Source organism: Theropithecus gelada, chromosome 1 (assembly GCF_003255815.1).
Source record: "Theropithecus gelada isolate Dixy chromosome 1, Tgel_1.0, whole genome shotgun sequence".
In the NCBI taxonomy this organism is placed as follows: domain Eukaryota; kingdom Metazoa; phylum Chordata; class Mammalia; order Primates; family Cercopithecidae; genus Theropithecus; species Theropithecus gelada.
The window spans coordinates 127,803,603-127,823,709 of NC_037668.1; the positions used below are offsets into that span (position 1 = coordinate 127,803,603).

The window sequence follows — 20,107 nt, forward strand, 5'->3', positions numbered from 1 at the left end:
TTGACTTAATTGTATGTGTAGTAAACTTTTCTGACAAGTTTTTGATAGACTTTTTAACATAAATCTTTTATCAAAATGTTTCCTACTTCTTTCCCTAGGTAGTTCCTTTTTCATTAATAATTTACTCTTCGACCAAAATTGTCTATACAGAAATAGGGTGCTCCTTCCCTGACTGGTTTTAACTCTTAATTATTGCTTCAAACTGACCACCTATCTTACTGAATCCTCACTTTTCCATCACTTACGAAACAGAAATATAATGTAATTTAAAATCTATGCCTTTGTTTTCTCTTTTCTTATAGATATGATACCAAGTCTGATCTTATACACACATTTTCCACCTGTAACCCAAGCAAATGTCACAGGCTCCTCATACCTCTTAAACATAGAACTTGCAGCAGCCCCAGGCTAATTCCACGGTCCCAGACTCCCACCAGCTCGAGGCCTCTGATCCACAAGTCACCAGCACCTGCAAAACCATCTGGGGTACAATGGGGCAATGCCTCTCTCCTGCTTAATCTCTATGGGTAGGACTTCTCGGAATTGTTTTTCAAACTTCACTGTTCATACTTTTAGTGAAATTTATTTTTCTATTTTCACTTATTCTCTTTCCCTGTCGAAGGACAAACACCACACTTTCTTGTTCAGAATCATTTTTCCTCTTCAACGTCTAAGGCTTTATGGCTCAACCAAGCATGGGGTCTGGCTTTTTGCTTTGGGATAAATTTTCCACCCAGACATGCTCAGTCTGTACAAACAATTCTGTCAACTGCCCCACTATCTCATCAGACATGTCCAGCATGCCTGAACCCTGGGAGGGGACAAAGCCTAGGCTCACGTTGATGCCCTACTTGCATAGTAAGACTAAATTAAGGATTAGGACAAACACTGGCTGTATAAATTTTTATTCATAGCCCTCTATGAATTTTTTTATTTTGAAAGAGAACATCTGAAAATGAGAATACTTTAACCCAAAGAAACAAATGCCTAAGGGTAAAACTTCTGACAGCAAGTAAGAACATATTTTTAGACACTTTTCTCTCAAATTACTTTGTAAACAGGACCACAGAAGCAGACCCCTCAAAAAAATCTAGGCCTTTCTTAACTCAAGCACAGAAACATTCTCAAAAAGCATCGTGGGCCTAGCAGACAGCCTGCAGCCCTGGGTCCTAAGTAGCCTGGGACACGCAAACATCTGCACTCAGAGGCTGGCCAGCTGCCACCCACAAAGAAAAGCTTCTCATAGGTTTCCTACAGCGATTTTAGGATCCAAAAACAACCTGACATTTGAGTTTTACCACTAATTACTCAAACAATCAACCCACTGTTTTCCAATACCACCTCTAGGTGCTTTCATTTCCATCCAAGCTTTCTTTTAGAAAGGAAAGTTATTTCTCATCTCACTGCTTTTGCTTTCCATTTGTGGAGACTTGTGAAAATCTTTCCTCGAGATGTGTTTTATGTTTAAAACCATCTAGGACTGATCTTTATTCTATTTTTAGAAAGCTTCTTTTTCAAAGTATATGAATAGTGTTTGATGTCATAGTTGTTAGATGGAGCATTTGCTCGATGTGGGGCTAGGGAGAAGTGGGGTGCTGATATTTATAGAGGACTATATTGGGCACTTCAGGATGAGTAGTACCATATTGCCTTCATTTCAAAGATGAGGAGCAGAGGCACCAAAAGACAAAGAAATGTACTCAAGATCATACAGCTCTTAAGGCACAGAGACTGAGTTTGAACTCAGATCTATCAAACTCTAGATCCCATTCTCTCCCCATGTATCAAAGCCTTCCATGAGTCAGAGAATTCCATAGAATTTCATTCTCTTCAGGAACCTACTCTTTTTTTTTTTTTTTTAAATTTATTTATTATTATTATACTTTAAGTTGTAGGGTACATGTGCATAACGTGCAGGTTTGTTACATATGTATACTTGTGCCATGTTGGTCTGCTGCACCCATCAACTCGTCATTTACATCAGGTATAACTCCCAATGCAATCCCTCCCCGCTCCCCCCTCCCCATGATAGGCCCCGGTGTGTGATGTTCCCCTTCCTGAGTCCAAGTGATCTCATTGCAGGAACCTACTCTTAATACATATAGCAATTCATTTCCCACCATGCCTCTTAATGGGCGTTCTTTTATTCACCATGTTAGAAGAGTATATCTGCCTTGCGTTTGTCTCCAAAAAAAGCCTCCATTGTTTTGTCTCTCGTGTGTGTGTGTGTCTGTGTGTGTGTGTGTGTTTTGTATTTCAGAGGTGCACAGTTCTAGACTTAATTCATATTTTGTGACAGAGCCCTAGCCTGTACATGTGCACTCTCTCTTTCCTGGAGACTACTCTTTTGGATGAAATTACTTGGGGAGATTTTGCTAAATTACAGCTATTATTGAGATATAAAATCAAGCTGAAAGATTTAAATCTGCAATCTCAAAAGATCTTGCTTCTAGATGGTACAGTTAACTGTTACCTCTATCAATTAGTTGGAAAAGTTCCTTGTTATAAGAAAATTTTGGCACAGTTGACTTGGAAGACAGTGAGTCTGAAGGTCTATAACAATTTGATAAGCTGTAATGAAATGCAAAATGAATGTTAATATAAATTGGTAAACATCAGTCAGATATATTAGATGAAGGTTGCATAAAGTCAAGTATTTGTATAGAATGTATGTGGAATTCTAGGTACCTAACTTTCCTCTGTAAATGCTCCTGAATTTTTCTTTGTGTGGGCAGTTTTGCTAAAGAATCTCACAAACAAATACTCAACAAGCGAGGTCAGGCTGGTTAAGTATCTGTGGAAAAATAAAATGTGTATATAAGAATATAAATCACTGGGTCAAGACTGCCTGGAAGAAAACACAGCAGTTAGGTACAAATACAACTAGGATTCCTAAACCCTGAAGTAATTTGCAATACATTATCTGGTTACAATATCCTAAAACAGCATCTTGCATGTAAAGGACAAAGTGGTCAAAGCCCCAATTTGGGCAAAATTCATGTCACCTGCTTTGAATTGATCCTCATTTAAATAGTTGAGTTATGTTAAAGATATTTTTTTATTTTTAAAAATATTTTCCCGTCAGAGGAAGAGCTAAGTGTAAATTATATATATAGTATCTCTTTTCCTTATGTTGGGAGCAGATCTGTGGCACATCAGCCTACTCATTCTCAGTAAAAACACTCCCCAGTTTTCCCAAAGTCCCCCACCTCTGGAAAATGTTCTATCACCTTCATAATACAAACACCATCTCCTGGTTCTAGTACTTTACTCATTGGCAGCATCTTTCACTTCTCATGTATTATGCATTATCTTGTATTACTTACCTTTCATAAATGATTATTTGTATCTTACATGTACACAATCTGCACACCAACAATAGAACATAGAGTCCTAGAAGCAGAGGTAGACTAACCATCTTTACAGGATCCTCAGTGCCCAAAGCGCTGTTATACATGAAGAAGGTACACGATGCAGAGCTGTTGACTTGCTTATTATTTTTTTTATTTTAACTAGGGTTATCTTCTTTAATAAGCACAAAATATTTGAGTTTAAATATTTTAATACTGTGAAAAGCAGAATCAGTTCAATTTTTTAGTTCACATATGATATATTTATTGCAATTAATATGGATATATATTTGGTGCTGGGATAGTCACTAATGAAAATCTAGCCGGGCGCGGTGGCTCACGCCTGTAATCCCAGCACTTTGGGAGGCCGAGGCGGGCGGATCACAAGGTCAGGAGATCGAGACCACGGTGAAACCTCGTCTCTACTAAAAATACAAAAAATACAAAAAATTAGCCGGGCGCGGTTGTGGGCGCCTGTAGTCCCAGCTACTCGGGAGGCTGAGGCAGGAGAATGGCGGGAACCCGGGAGGCGGAGCTTGCAGTGAGCTGAGATCCGGCCACTGCACTCCAGCCTGGGCGACAGAGCAGACTCCGTCTCAAAAAAAAAAAAAAAAAAAAAAAAAATCTAAACAATGCAAGAATTATAGAATTAAAATTCTAGAATAGACCTTGAGAGACTGTCAAATCATCTTTCTCCTTTAGCATTAAATGATCTTTTAACTGCTTGTTTCAAAGCATAGAAAAAATGTTATAATGTCTAAAATTATTTTTATCTTGCCTTTCATATATTATGCTATTAATTAATAATTCTTATATATTATGATTTGATTGAAAAGTTTTGGTACATATGTACTATTCTATAATTACCAGATGATGCTGAGGTGTAAATCTTTTCAAAGCTTTGAATCTTCCAGGCATTGGTTCATTTGCTGCTTTGGCAGATCTAACAAATGTTTCTCAATTTTATCATTCCATTTCCTTTTCAATGATCCAATGCTTCTTAGAGTTTTTCACCTCAGTATTTTTATATAGAAATTCAACTGACATTCAGAATGTACTTCATCCTAGCCTTGACTAATCCGTAAAGCAAAGATATGATGAAATTGCCAAGAATCTCTAGACCTTACCATGAATTTTGACTTTTTGGAAGGTAGAGGAGAGGTATACATAGCATAGTAATACAAAGCAACATGACAAATTACCTGATGAAAATGGTACTTTTTAATTTTTAAAAAAAGTATCAACCTTTAACAACCTAAGGTAATAAATTTTGAATAAAAGCTGAAAGCCTTCCCCTTGCTGTTTCCATACCATATCCAGTTTCTGGAACTTGACCCTATGTTAACTCAAAGCCTAATCTCAGGAGGCCAACACTGAAACTAACATGGGAGGCTCATAATAATGAGCAGAAAATCCAGCATTCCATCCAGTGACCAAACTCTTCCTCAAATTTCTAATATCATTAACCTTGAGTTATTAGTCCCAGTACTGAGAGAGATTTAAGAAACTGCTGCCCCATAGGAATATTTTGAGATGTGCCGGAACTGGGATCAACTATATTGTTTGTGAGAGAACCTAGCGGACAACTCTGAAGAAGGAAATCTGATTTCACAATTGAACTATAAAATCCCAGGGGACTTGAGACAAGTGGCAGCTTTAGAAGAGAAATCTCAATAAGAAGGAAAAAAACGGGAAATTGGAGTAAGGAAGTAGTGAAAGAGAAAAGGGAGGAGGGAGGTTAATGTCAAATCTGAGAATTTCTTAGGGAGTAGGAAGGCAGGTAGCCCTGTCTCACCACTTTCTGAAAGCTGCCTCCTCCTCAACTCTCTCTCTCTCTCTCTCTCTCTCACACACACACACACACACACGCATGCACACGCATATGCACACACAGACACACACACTCTAAAAGACATTAGATTACAAAAGAATTGATTATAATAATCCTCACTGAGATGCTTGGCTAATCAAAGGAGAATGTCAGGAAAACAATCCTTGCCCTGCCCAGCAAGGCAGGAGGGTTGATGAAGATGGGAGATGAGGACAAAGAAGTTGAATATTGAAGGGGAGCTTGGAATAGCACCAGAACGCCTGTCAGCATATTCATATCTAGCATCTGCCTCCCTGACAGATTGAAATTTTCCCAGAGCACAGTGCCTTTACTTAGTGGTTTCTCACCATGCCTGTAAGACAGAACGCTGCTCCACAGGTGAAGACATCTGTTAGAGGTGGTACTATTCCCCTTCCCTGAGACATGTGTGTTGCTAAAGTCTTAGACATAAATTATTTTTTAGACAAATCTGCCAAAGATTTATTATTACTACTACTTTTTTTAGAATTTACTAAGATTGGTTTATTTTTTATTACATTTTCTTTTAAATTATTTTAATGTCATTATTGCATATTTGTCTTTAAACAGGCATATAAAATTATACATAATTGCATGAATAATCAAATTATTTATCTTTATTTTACTTTAAGTTCTGGGATACATGTGCAATATTACTACTACTTTTTATAACATAAAAGCTAGCATTGCAATATCCCCAGTATAACTTAATTGAATAAATTTTTGTTTCAGCATCTTATTTCAAAAAAAGATAGCTAAATTGTGTTCATTAATAACCCCCCAAAAATTCAGATTTTAATGCAATCAAGGGAAAAACTTTGTTAGCAAGTGTGACCCAAAACTGAAGATTGCCTTTAATGAGACTGAGATCATCACTACTTAACTTGTTCAAGCAGAATCTGGGCCTTAATTAATGTTCAGAAAAGATTCATAAATCAGGTAGTTAGTGAAGTCAAATGTATGTGGGGCGATGCATGTACACAGAAATAAAGTAAATATGACAAAATGTTAGCAATTTTTAAATCCAGGTAGAAAATATATGGATGTTCATTATTTGTTCTCCTTTTCTGTGTGCTTGACAATTTTTATAATGAGGTATCAAGAAAAAAAGTGTACAAACTTCCTATGTGCATGATGTGACCATTTGTCAAGTTACTATATTATAATTGAAATGTTTTGTGACCCTTTTTCACAAACATAGGTTCTTCTCCATAATAATTTATGTTTATATTATCATTTATAATAGTAGTCTATTGTATGGTTTTGCTTTTATTTTTTCAAACTAATTCTCAAGTGTAGATAATTAGATGGTTTACATTTTGTGTTATGTGTGAAGCAGCAATGAGTATCTCACATATATATCTCATCTTTGAGGATTTTTTTTTCATTTTCATGCAGCCAATCTAGACATTTTTCTTTGGATTTTGGTTTTAGCTGTCATGTTTAAAATCATTCCTCATTTCTAGATTATGAAAATCTTGCTTAAATTTTCTTCTACTACCATTATGCCTTTTTGTTACATTTAAATTGTCATCTATTTGGAATTTAATTTGATATAAAGAGTCAGACCTTTTGCTTTGTTCTGATTTTCCCCAGACCCAGTAGGATAAGCATTTTTGTTTTTCATGGCTCCTTGTCGTTCCTAAATGTCGTTTGCTAACACTGTGAGGGTTCCTCATTCAGCATCCTAACAGAGTTTACATAAAGCTCTTATAAAAGCTCCTAGGTTTACATCAACCTAAATTTCTTGCCAAAATTGACATTTTGAATTTTAAAAGTATTACTGACAAAAATATTTATGCAACGACATTTCAGGACATTCATAGAAGTTTCTGAAGTTCTGAAAAATCTTTTCAAAATCACCCAAAAAAAAGTCCCACTGAAAGTATCAGTTATTCTGCCACCCCACCGGCAGGAAATGGGCTAAGTATCTCTGCTCATTTAAGAAGTGATTTGAGTAAAAGGTAACATTCCCAGCAGTCTGAGAGTCTATCAAAGTCCCCTGCTCACAGAAAAGGACTGGATTTTCTTCCATGCTGCTGTCACTTCACTTGCTCTACACATGTGACAAGTCAAAGTGTAAGGTTTCCTTTACAAAGGCTTTTGAGGGGTCCTCTGATCACAGACATGACATTAGAAAGGCAGGGAAACCTGAAGCCAATAGTAAAGAAAGAAATCTGTCCCACTGTATTTTGAAAAATTGGTCTTCCTTCTCCACTCAGGCTTATCCATAAAGATTTTCCCATCACTCTGTGGTGGCTGTGAGTCTGGAGTCTTCGTATGTATTTGGCAGAACTGAGGTGAGGGAAGGCATATTCCTATTCCTACAAAATGAAGTTTAAGGCCCTTTCCTTTTTTTAAATAGAAGTATTATGAAATCAAAGTACTTGAATAAAGTACTGTGAAAAATAGATTTCCATGAACCAGGCAGAATAAACAATGTGTTGTCTATTTCCATATCACAATGGCTCCATTTTCCTCTCTCAACCAAAAGTCAATAATCTCAGTGTTTTCACATCAACGTATTTGTTTTCTTTTGAGCCAGCTACTTTAGGCCTAAGGTTAAACACCCTTCTGTAAGTGTTAATCACAATTGTATTTCTTCTCTTTCTGACAGGTCATAACCTGTCCCTCCAACAACACCATTCTCCCCCTTGTCCACCAATTCCCCCAGGGAACTGGCATCATTCTTGAATTTATTATTCTTTTGTTGTATTTTTTCCCAGTTACTAGAATAAGGATGAGGTCATTTGGTTAAACAAGTTTATTTCCCAATCAAGAAAAACCAGGCCATTCCCTTCCTTGGGATAGCCACTGTGAGCTGTGGTCATTTAGAGATCTATTATTGAGCATGTGATCTATGAAACCAAAGCAGACGGCACTAGAAAAGTTGCCATACTTACTCTATTAATGTGTTTAATGATGTAAGCAAGTATGGAAACTGTGAAACTGAAGTGCTTAACTGCTATAATCTAGCTGCATTCATGGAACTCATTACTTGAATTGGGGTCCATGAAGGATAGGAAAACTAACATAAAATATTTCCTTATATATTTCTTTGAAGTGCAAGCTATAAGCCAGTCTATTACCCTCTGTACACCTCAATTGTTTTTCTTCCTTTGGTCTCTGCCTAAACAGTGTCAGTCAGGCTCCTACTGAAAGATTGGCAGTGATACAAAAGATAGTTGGGAGGTACGATAGCATTTGAACGCTATGATTTAGCATTGTGGAATCCCTATCTGAGACAGGGAGCTTGCAAGTGCTGGCATGTCTCTCTGTGCTGGTCTGCCAGCCTCCACACATTATGTTTTGAGAGTACTTCCTCCAACTGCCGCTGAATTGGCAGGGTGGATCTCCTGTGGATCAGTTTTTCCATTCTCTCAGTCCTGCTTAAGCACAGTGTTCTGTTGTCTGTCAACCTTCTATTCCAGACCAGGCCCCGCCCTTGGCCTACTGAGAAAGCTGGGAGCTATTGGAAAAGAAAGAGCCCTATTAATGGTGCATACCATACAGCCAGGCATCTGAGTCTTCCCCACCTTTCCAACCATATCCCAGTGGCTTTGGACCAGCGATAGGCAGGGACAAAGCAGAAGGCATATGATAATTTGGTTTGTTTAAAACAGTTTGACTGAATGTACACTGGGCACCTTGCATATCCTGTGCACATGCAATACATACCAGTATCTCTTTTGGTGCTCATGAAACCCAGAGATTATCTCTCTCTGAATCCAACCCAGAGCTATCAGCGACATCACATGAGATGTCCTCTTGATTCATTCCAGTGGAAGAATATTATTTTAATGCCCTCTAAATACAAAGTAAAATCAATAGTAGTTTTTGACTACCATCTTTTTGCCCAAAACCATCTAGAATTTCAAGATAGTACAGATGTGGTATAAGGTATGATACTTCCCCAGGAAAGTTCCTAAAATTCTATTAAGGAAACAAGACCATACCCAGAGCCATGTGAGAAGAGTAAGTGGTGATAAATTAAATAAAATGGCATAGGTCTTAGTAATATGAGTGATAAAAATTTCAAGAAAGAAAAGATACAAGTGAGACGGAAGTGCTGGGGGAATACTTCATGAAGGAGATTGAACTTAAAGGATTAATTTATAGTATTTCATTATGTAGAAAAAGTCAGGAAGTCACAAACAAATGGGAAAACATCCAATGCTCACAGATAGGAACAATCAATATCACTAAAATGGCTACACTGCCCAAAGCAACTTACAGATTCAATGCTATTCCTGTCTAATAACTAATGACATTCTTCACAGAACTAGAAAAAACTATTTTAAAATTGATATGGAACTAAAAAAGAGCCCAAATAGAGAAGGCAATCATAAGCAAAAACAACAAACCAGAAGGCATCACATTACCTGACTTTATACTACAGGGCTACAGTAACCAAAACAGCATGGTACTGGTACAAAAACAGACACATAGACCAAAGGAAAAGAATAGAGAGCCTAGAAACAAGACCACACACCTATGACCATCCGATCTTTGACAAAGCTGACAAAAACAAGCAATGGGAAAAAGATTCGTATTCAATAAATGGTGCTGGGATAACTGGCTAGTCATATGTAGAAGACTGAAGCTGGACCTCTTCCTTATACCATATACAAAAATCAACTCAAGACAGATTAAAGACTTAAATGTAAAACCCAAAACTATAGAAACCCTGAAAGACAACCTAGGCAATATCATTCTGGACGTAGGAAGAGGCAAAGATTTCATGACAAAGACACCAAAAGCAATTGCAACAAAAGCAAAAAATGACAAATTAAACTTAAGAGCTTCTGCACAGCAAAAGAAACCATCAACAGAGTAAATAGGCAGCCTATGGAATGGGAGAAAATATTTGCAAACTATGCATCTGACAAAGGTCTGATATCAACTATCTAAAAGGAACTTAAACAAATTTACAAGAGAAAAACAAACTACCCCATTAAAAAGTGAGCAAAGAACATGAACAGATCCTTTTCCAAAGAAGACACACATGCAGCCAACCAGCATATGAAAAAAGCTCAATATCACTGATCATTAGAGAAATGCAAATCAAAACCACAATAAGATACCATCTTACACCAGTCACAATGGCTACTATTAAAAAGTAAAAACATAACATATGCTGGCAAGGTTGCTGAGAAAAGGAAACACTTACATGCTGTTGGTGGGAGTGTAAATTAGTTCAATCACTGAGGAAAGCAGTCTGGCAATTCCCCAAAGAGCTAAAAGTAGAACTACTATTTGACCCAGCAATCCCATTATGGGGTATATACCCAGTGGAATATCTATCATTCAACCATAAAGACACATGCAGGCAAATGTTCACTGCAGCACTATTTAAAATAGCAAGGACATGGAATCAACTCAAATGCCCATCAATGACAGATTGGATAAAGAAAATGTGGTTTGTATACACCATGGAATACTATGCAGCCACGAAAAAAGAATAAGATCATGTCTTTTGTGTGAACGTAGTTGGAGCTGCAGGCTATTATTCTTAGCAAACTAATGCAGAAACAGAAAACCAAATACCACATGTTTCCACTTATAAGTGGAAGCTAAATGATGAGAATTCATGAACATGAAGAAGAAAACAGACACTGGGGACTACTTGAGAGTGGAGGGTAGGAGGAGGGAAAGCAGCAGAAAAAAATAACTAATGGGTACTAGGCTTAATACCTGGGTGATGAAATAATCTGTGCAACAAACCCCCACAACACAAGCTTACTTATATAACAAACCTTCACATGTACTACCAAACCTAAAACAAAAGTTCAAAAAAAAAGTCAGGAAGTAGGAAAATTGAGTGCACCATAATGAAAGGTTTTGACTTTTTCAAGGGACAGTTGAACAGAAAATATCTTTTGCCAAAGTATATACCCGTAATGATAACAGTAAGAGTTACCATGTAATGAACACTTACTGTTCCACATACATAGTGTAATATAACATATGCCATAATGTATAATGACATTTAACCTACATAGTAAACTCAGATATTATTAGCCTCATGTAAAAAGTAATGAAACTAAGTTTAAAGTGGCTATGTAGTTTCTCAAAATCACAGTAAGCAGCAGTGTTAAGATTCAAACAGGGCTCTACTGGACTCCTGAACCAAGACCTTGACCCACTTCACTAATACCTCATGCTTTATTAATATTTCCCACAGAAAACACAGTGTTTACTAGTTGTTCAAAAAATTCCCAGTCAAAACCCACTCATGTTGCTTAGGGTACTTAAAACCTCCATCCTTGAATGACCTTAGTTTAGAAAATGATGATAGCAAAGCCCACCTTAGGAGAGCACCGTTCTCATTTGGTCATTGATTTTCTTAGTAAATAGACTGTGGCACCCCGTTGGTGAAGAATGTAGGTTCTGCGGCCTAGAGGGTTAGAGTGCTGCTCACTATAGTCTAGATCGGTCCCAGAATTTACAACCTAGCTTTAGGTGATCAGCAGTCAAGAAAACTCCTCAAGTCATATAGAGAAAGCATTCACTTAAGTCCCCACTGAGACCTTATAGATTCCCTGACTTGCCTTAGAGAAAATTTAAATAACTCAGACCCACCTACGTGTGACTTGGCACAGTCTAGACATCTCAAACTGCTCTACTATGGGGCAAGAACCCTGGACCACCCAACCATCTAGAACAGCTTTGACATAGACTTCAACAAAGCCATCCACAGATCCGTGTCCGTCTTCTCTTAATGCCTAAGGCATCATAATTTATTCATTTATTCAACAAATATTTACTGAGTGCCCACTAGTGCCAGTCCCTATTCTGCCACACAAGCAGTATCAGCAAAGCAGTCTTTCTCCTTTTTTCACTTTTTGTCCTTCCTCATCTTCAACCTTAGTGGGGAATGAGATATGTTGCCTAACCTAATAATATATTAAGTCTAATTCTTAATTTTCCTAGGAAAGAACAAAAAATGGATCCCACTGGCCTTGTATATATTTTGGTGGCATCTGGACAGAACCAGGGAAGATTTTGAAAAATTTTTCAAAGGGGTAAAACAGGAAGGAGGAGAGTTAGGGAGACAGGTCTAGAAAAGGAGTTTCTAGTGTCTACCTATATTGCTTATTGATCGATAATTTTAAAAGTTACCTTCCAAAACTTTGAGACTTAAAACAAAAATAATCATTTATTATTATTTTCCAGGGTTTCCTCTAGATAGATAAGAAATTCACAGTGTACATAGGGGTTGGCTTGTCTCTGCTCAAGGAATTTGGATCTCAACTGGGAGACTCACAGGCCAGGGGCTCAAACACCTACCTGTGGCTTCTTCATGTGGCCTGGGCTTCCTCATAACATAGTAACTGGATTCCATAGGCAAGCATGAGAGAGACAGAGAGAGAGAGAGAAACAGAAGCTGTATCCTTTTTATGACCTAGCCTCATAAGTCACAAAGCATCACTTTCACCATACTTGATTAAAACCCAGATTCACAGGATAAGGATATAAAACCCACTTCTTGGTGGGTGCAGTATAAGTGAAACCATAAGAAGAGTATATGGAATTGGAACCTATTTGCATGCCTTCTTTTAAAAAATACACTCTGCTGTACCACTGATAGCTGAATCTGAATGAACTACTGGATGATCCAATGTGTGTGGTAACTGGATGCTTTTGTACTCTCTCCTAAGCTCCAAACATACTGGGCATCTTTTGGTGGTAGACTATACCTATGTGCCCTTCCACATGCTATAGGATAGTGTTATTGGGCTGGATGGTTCTATTATCAACATCATTAAGCTGGAAACCAAAGTTCCCAGAATCCTCTTCCCTATATGGTTCTAGGTCTGAGTTAGCCAAAAGAGAAACTTGCATGAGATTTGGTAAGTGGAAGCAAAGTCATGGGCATTTGTAGTGAGATGTATTGACGGACAGACGCAGAGTTGACCAGCAGGTTCAAACTTGTCTTTGCTCTCCTCCAGTACACATCCAGCTCCTCTTCTTGACTGCTGACCCTGGTGACAAATGGTGACCTCATGTCCACCACCAGATGCCTCACTGTGGACCCACAGAAGTGGTAACTCTACAGATGCAACTTTGTATAAACATTTACATGAGCTTCTGTTCTTATTCTCACTTCAATGGCTGGACATGCTTAGCTTCTCAGATTTTCCCTATGAACTTTGACTTCTCCATCTGTGAAAAGTGCTTTAAAAGGAACAGTTGGTGACTCTTTTCTCATCCTCTAACTTCGGCTTTTTGACAGTCACTCGTTCAGCTACTCCCACAATTTTTTAAAGGTCGGATTCTTATAATAAATCCTGGATTCTGTAACATTCAATAGTAATTTCAGCTCTCTGGCTGGATCCTGTCTAATACAGTTCCATATGGGAAATTCATGGGAACATCTGGATCAGCGATAGTGAATCCATTTCCTGCCTGCTAAAACGATGTGAACATTGGGGCACAAAAAGGGCTTTTCACTCAGTTGTGTGCATCCACCTCATACAAGGGCCCAAGCCAAGTATTAGAGTATCTGCTGTTTGTCTTAGCCTTGAAGATAAGCCATAAGAGGAAAAGTATTTATGAATATAGGTTGCAAATAATGGTGTATTGAAACTGTTTCTCATGTTTCTTGCCCTCTTGAGGCTAAGTACTTACATTAACATGAGAGAACAGAGAAACAATGGAGAGGTTGGAGAGACTTACAGGCATGATTTCTCTTTTTATTTTTAACGATAAATTAATCCCATGGATATTTATTAGGAGTCTCTTTTGCCACCTCTGGCTAAATTCTGTCAATGTCAAGCAAGGGGGATGAATAAGATATGAATTCTGCTAAAAACTTATAATCTGTTGGGAGGCTGAGGTGGGTGGATCTCAAGGTCAAGAGTTCAAGACCAGCCTGACCAACATGGTGAAATCCTGTCTCTAATAAAAACACAAAAATTAGCTGGGCATGGTGGCATGCACCTGCAATCCCAGCTACTCGGGAGGCTGAGGCAGGAATCACTTGAACCTGGGAGGAGGAGGTTGCAGCGAGACAAGATGGCACCACTGCACTCCAGCCTGGGGGACAGAGCAAGACTCAAAAAAATAAATAAATAAATAAAAAGGAAACAAACTTACAATCTAGTAAACAAGATGTCTAAAATATAAGTAACTCTGATGAAAATTATATTTCTTTTAAAAGTGAAAGCAAGTTTATTAAGTAAGAGAATAAAAGAATGGCTACTCCATAGGCAGAGCAGCAGCTTGAGCTGCTAGCCTACGGATAATTATAGTTATTTCTTGATTATATGCTAAACAAGGGGTATATTATTCATACTTTTTCTGGGAAATGGGTGGGCAATTCCTGGAACTGAGGATTCCTCTCCTTTTTTAGACCACATAGGTGCCATGGCATCTATTAACTGTCATTGCGCTGCTGGGAGTGTCTTTTAACATGCTAATGCATTACAATTAGCATATAATGAGCAATGAGGATGACCAGAGGTCACTTTTGCCACCGCCTTGGTCTTAGTGGGGTTTGGCAGGCTTCTTTACTGCAAGCTGTTTTATCAGCAAGGTCTTTATGACCTTGTGCCAACTTCCTATCTCATCCTGTGACTTAGAACGCCTAATCTCCTCCAGGAATGCAGCCCAGTAGGTCTCAGCCTTATTTTACCCAGCCCCTATTCAAGATGGAATCACCCTTGTTCAAATGCCTCTGATGTATTTCACCCCTCCCTTTCATAAGAGAACCCTTAATCCTAAGGGTTGTAAAAGGACAGAAATCCATCTTCTGTAACTTCCTCAGGCTGAACAGGGGTGATGATATTCCTGCCTAACTACTAGTGTCTCTTGTATTCAGGGTAGAGAGGAGTTCAGTCAGAAATCGTTGGTATGATGAGGGCCATTCATAACTGTGAGTTCTAACAAAAGGTGATATCTGGAAGATTAATAAGTGTTTAATTTAAGAAAACATTCAGTAAGCTGTTTATCCTGCATTCCTACATGAAGAGTACAATAGCAATACCTTCCACAACAATAAAGCAAAATAAGCAAAATTACCCCAAGTAAACTAAATAAGAAGATTTTCCATGAACTGGGCAAATGTTGGAACCAAGCTGATATAGGGTTGCCAGCTGATTCCAATATGTGCCCGGAATTAGAATATTGATCCGGATTTTTACATTACCCATCCCTCTTGTTTCTTCTGAGCAGCAGTCAGCTATCACTCATAGGCTCACAGGAATAAGCAGAGTTAGTCTGAATTGCAGAAAATAACTGTAAAAAACAACTGATGAGACTAGAATCTAAAAACAAGTGTACCATAGTTTTTTAACATAATTTTTCTCTCTTGAGTTTCCCATTTTTACTAAAGACAAATCATGGTAAGACTAATTTGCTTTATTATTCTTGGTCTGATTATTTGTATGAAGTGCAGCAAGAATTATTTTTCACATAGGCTTTTATATTGATTTCCATGGTACTTTGTTTCATAACAGGAATCTCAGATAAGACGTTTTTAAAGCCTAGCCCAGCCATGGGTTTGTACCCTCAAATACCTATGAGTTGGATAAATTCCTGTTCTCTTGAGGCCCCAAGATAACTTGGGGCTCCTGGACCTGTTAGGAAGTGACATTCTTTACTTACCACAGGTCAGGAACCCTGTACAGGGGCAGTATGGACAAGGCATGAGGACAGTTTTCTCAAATGGCTCTTATTGGCTCCATAAGTCAAGTTTGATTCCTTAAAGGAATACACACCATTCCAGTCAAAGCCTTGGTAAAATAACCAGTTTCTTCAATTGCGTCCTATTGCAAAAGAAAACAGATTCTTGTTGCACTTATGCAAATAACTACATTGCCATAAGTTAAGAATACTTACAGTTTCCAAATTCTGGAGAAATCAGGCAGAAAGAAACAAATATGTTCCAAATTTTGTTCATAAGAGTAGACTTTACTCAATTGCTACAAGCTGTAAATAGCTCAAAATAAAAGTTTCTTGACTCCAAAGCTGGCCAACTGGTGTTGCACACAAATGATTTTCCTTTGGGTCCGTGGTCTCTTCAGTATAATATCTTTGTGGTTCACCAGAAAGACGTTACCGTAAAGGGGTTCCAATCTAGACCCAAGAGAGGGTTCTTGGATCTCATGCAAGAAAGAATTCCAGAAGAGTCCATAGAGTAAAGTGAAAGCAAGTTTATTAAGAAAGTAGAGGAATAAAAGAATGGCTACTCTGTAGGCAGGGTAGAGAGAAGATATTTTTTAATGTGATGTGAGAAGTTCAAACATGGTAAATTAAGAGTTTGCAACCAAATGAATTACTTCTGATATATTACTGGGTTCATGCTCACTGGGTTCAGAGGGACTTTATTTAGTATTTGAGCAGGGTCAGAAAAAATTAGTAATATTTTATTCATTCAACAAATATTTTATTTATCTTACTGTTTTATTTCATCTCTTTTATACCAACACATAATCAGACACTATGTAGATATATAAATATTATCATATAGCCACACCTGGAGCTATGACTTGGAAATCAGAACCTTTATTTTGAAAGTGTTAGGAAACCACATATGCAAAAGGCAAGATGATATTCCACCTTTCTGAGACTTGAAGCCCTATAAAGCTAGGAAAATCTAGAATCATGAGGAGAGGAAGTATATCTTGGCAATGGACAAGTCTACAATAACACTGCTACCCATCAGCAGTGAGTTCCAAAGGTCACAAAAGCCACACCTTAGTTCACACAACCCATCAAACCCCAAGTGGAGTAACACACTCCCAGACCACGAGAGAATGATTTGCCTAAGAAAACAAGGACAACAGTGGGAGTCTGTTAGAAAGAGCTTCCTCTATACGACCGAGAGAAGAACAGAACAGCTTCTGTTTCCAGTGCAGGGTCCCTTCGTGAGAGAACATGCTCACCTTTGTTTTCCTACCTTTCCAACCTGGCTGTGCTTCATCAAGCTGAACTTCTTTGATCCTGCCAGCAGGCATCAGCTTGAGCTGCCACCTTCCAGACATCCCCTAGCACTCTGCATCATTGTTCTCTCCTATGGTAAAGCAGCAGGTGTCTACCACACACTCCAACCTCAGCCCAAGACCAAAGGAGCTTATGTCTCAGTTATTCCATAGGAATAGAACTCTAAGTCTTCATTGCAAAATAAAATTTCCAAGTTAAAACCAATCTTCAGTCTTGGATTTCCTGAAAGAATGAGTAGAGCACTCAGGAAGGGGTTAGATTAGAGAGACCCTAATGCAGACACAATCAGTTTTCTGGCCTAGCCAGAGTTGTCAGGAGAAGTGAAGAGCCTTTCACACAACAACCTCAGCCTCCAAGTCTTTTCCCCAATACTGTAGCTTGACAAAATTATGCTATCAACAATGGGCTGGGCAGAGGTGGAATATATGAAATGAAACTATCCGTTAAAGTGGTCTTATATTTTAGAGGCAGTGCTGTCAAAGGGATTAGAACAGAGAAGGTCAAGGACAAATCAAAAGTGCTCAATCCCACTACTGTTTACGGGCTTCTAATGCCCTTTAGAACATTGTTCCAAGTCACATATGCTCTAAAGCAACTAACATCAAAGTCAGACAACATCATCTTGACCTTCTCAATTGAATGCATTCAAAATCCAGTGCCCTAACAATATAAACTCTAAAAGAATACGCTACATGAAAAATCAGTTTAAGTTTTTATAGACTATAAGAATCAAGGACCTTGGGATGAAACACAGACAGAGTACGAAGGGAGACATTCATAGATTAGAGCAGTAGTTCTCAGCTTGGAGTAATTTTGTCCCCGCAGGGCATATTTGGCATAACTGGAGACATTCTGGGTCATCACAACTTGGAGGAAAGGAAGATGCTACTGGGATATAGTGGGTAGAGGCCAGGGATGCTGGTGAACATCCTGCAATGCAAAAGATAATCCCCTTCCCCCCAACAAATAATTATCTGGCCCAAAACGTCAATAGATCTGAGACTGAGAGAAATCCTGTACTAAAGTCATCAAAAGTTAACATGTCTTTTCAGCAATTGTGAATGTTAAAGTTTAACAATTCCAATCGAAGTTCACATTCTGAGCCCCCCTCATCTTCCCTAAGGCCTTGTTTCAATCATAGTACTGATAGATAAAGTAGGAAAAGAGTACATCAAAACTCACAGCTGTGCTTATAAGCAAAATAAGCATCTCTGTGAACTGAACCAGACAGCAGTGTGAAATGGAGAGCCTTCCGGACTCTGTATACAAGGGCAGGCAGTGGCAGTCAGGAGTTTGGGTCCTGCAAACAATGGAAAAAGTGGAGAATGAAACAAGTATCACTGTATGAAACCAGATTGTAAAATAAGTTGAGAAAAGCTGCCACGTACAGCTCTCTGAGACAATAGCTTGCAGGAAGTGGAATGCTTGGAGGAGGTAAAGGAAATATACACAGACTCATGACCAGGATCTGAGCCTAGCCATTCAGAACCTTAATCTGTCATATCCTTAATAACACCATGGGATAGAAACCTCAGCCATCTATATAAGATGTGTTCTGGGCTTTGGGCCAAGCAGCCAGTGACAGCAACTACAAAACTACTAGATAGCAGAGAATGTGAGAGAATAAATCCACACATCATATTCCAAAACACATGAAGAAAACTAGCACTAAGAAAGTTGCTTAAAAAAAATCAACAGAGCATAAATTCTCTCAGGATCAGTGGTTCTCAACTAAGAACGATTTATTTTCAACCACAGAGAACAAGTAGCAATGACTGGAGACATGTTCAGCCATCTCAAATGAAGGGGTAGAGGTGTTATTGTCAGGTAGTCGTAGGCAGAATCCGTGGATGCTGCTAAACATGTTAAGTGCACAGGACAACCCACTACAACAAAGAATGGCCTGGCCTAAAATGCCAATAGTGCTGAAATTAAGAAACCTTGTTGTAGGTGAAACAAACATGATGGAAATGTCTAAAGTCTGCAAAGAGGTAATTGAGGAAATAACATCCATTTTGTAAATGAAAAAAATTTAAAACAAAATCAGAGAAGTAAAACAAGTAAATGTAAAATGAATGTATTAATGTGTTAGAAATTTAAAATATTGTCACTGGTATTTAAAAATTCAACATGATAAAGTCTAAACAACACAGAAAATTAGTAAATTAGTATGTAGTACTGGAAAAAGTTACCAAAATTCAAAAATAAAATAAAATAAAAAGATTCTAGACAAATATAAAAATTAAAAGAACTGAAGGACAAATTAAGGGTCTCTAACTCCTAGTAGTAGTGTCAATGACAGAGTATTAGAGGGAATGGTTTTGATGCAGTATTCAGAGAGATCCTGGCTACAGTTGCTTAAAATATGGAGAAGGCTGTGCGCATTCATTAAAAGAGCATTCTAAGCACTCAGTCAGGATAAACTAAGATAAATCTGCATCTAAACACAAGAACAAATCAGAAGAATATCACTGTGTAAAGAGAAAGCTTTTTAAAACTACCAAAGAAAAAGAGAAAATACCTAAAAAATCATAACTGTCAACATTTTTCTTCACATTTTCAGCGTCAGCAGATTTTTCATCAGTATGAATAGATGCCAGAAAATAATGGAGTAATATCTCCTAAAAGCTTAGGGCCGTGCTCGCTTTGGCAGCACATATACTAAAATTGGAACGATACAGAGAAGATTAGCATGGCCCCTGCGCAAGGATGACACACAAATTCGTGAAGCGTTCCATATTTTTGTTCTCACTCATAGGTGGGAACTGAACAATGAAATCACTTGGACTCGGGAAGGGGAACATCACACACCGAGGCCTATTATGGGGGAGAGGGAGGGGGGAGGGATTGCCTTGGGAGTTATACCTGATGTAAATGACGAGTTGATGGGTGCTGACGAGTTGATGGGTGCAGCACACCAACATGGCACAAGTATACATATGTAACAAACCTGCACGTTATG

General features: G+C 38.2%; 1 non-coding gene across 1 annotated transcript; it reads left to right on the plus strand.

Moving 5' to 3' along the window:
• The first annotated feature begins 19,782 nt into the window (after positions 1 to 19,782).
• Positions 19,783 to 19,889, plus strand: LOC112615143. Its single transcript, XR_003117291.1, has one exon. It is a non-coding gene; the product is annotated as a U6 spliceosomal RNA (small nuclear RNA).
• The last annotated feature ends 218 nt before the right edge of the window (positions 19,890 to 20,107 follow it).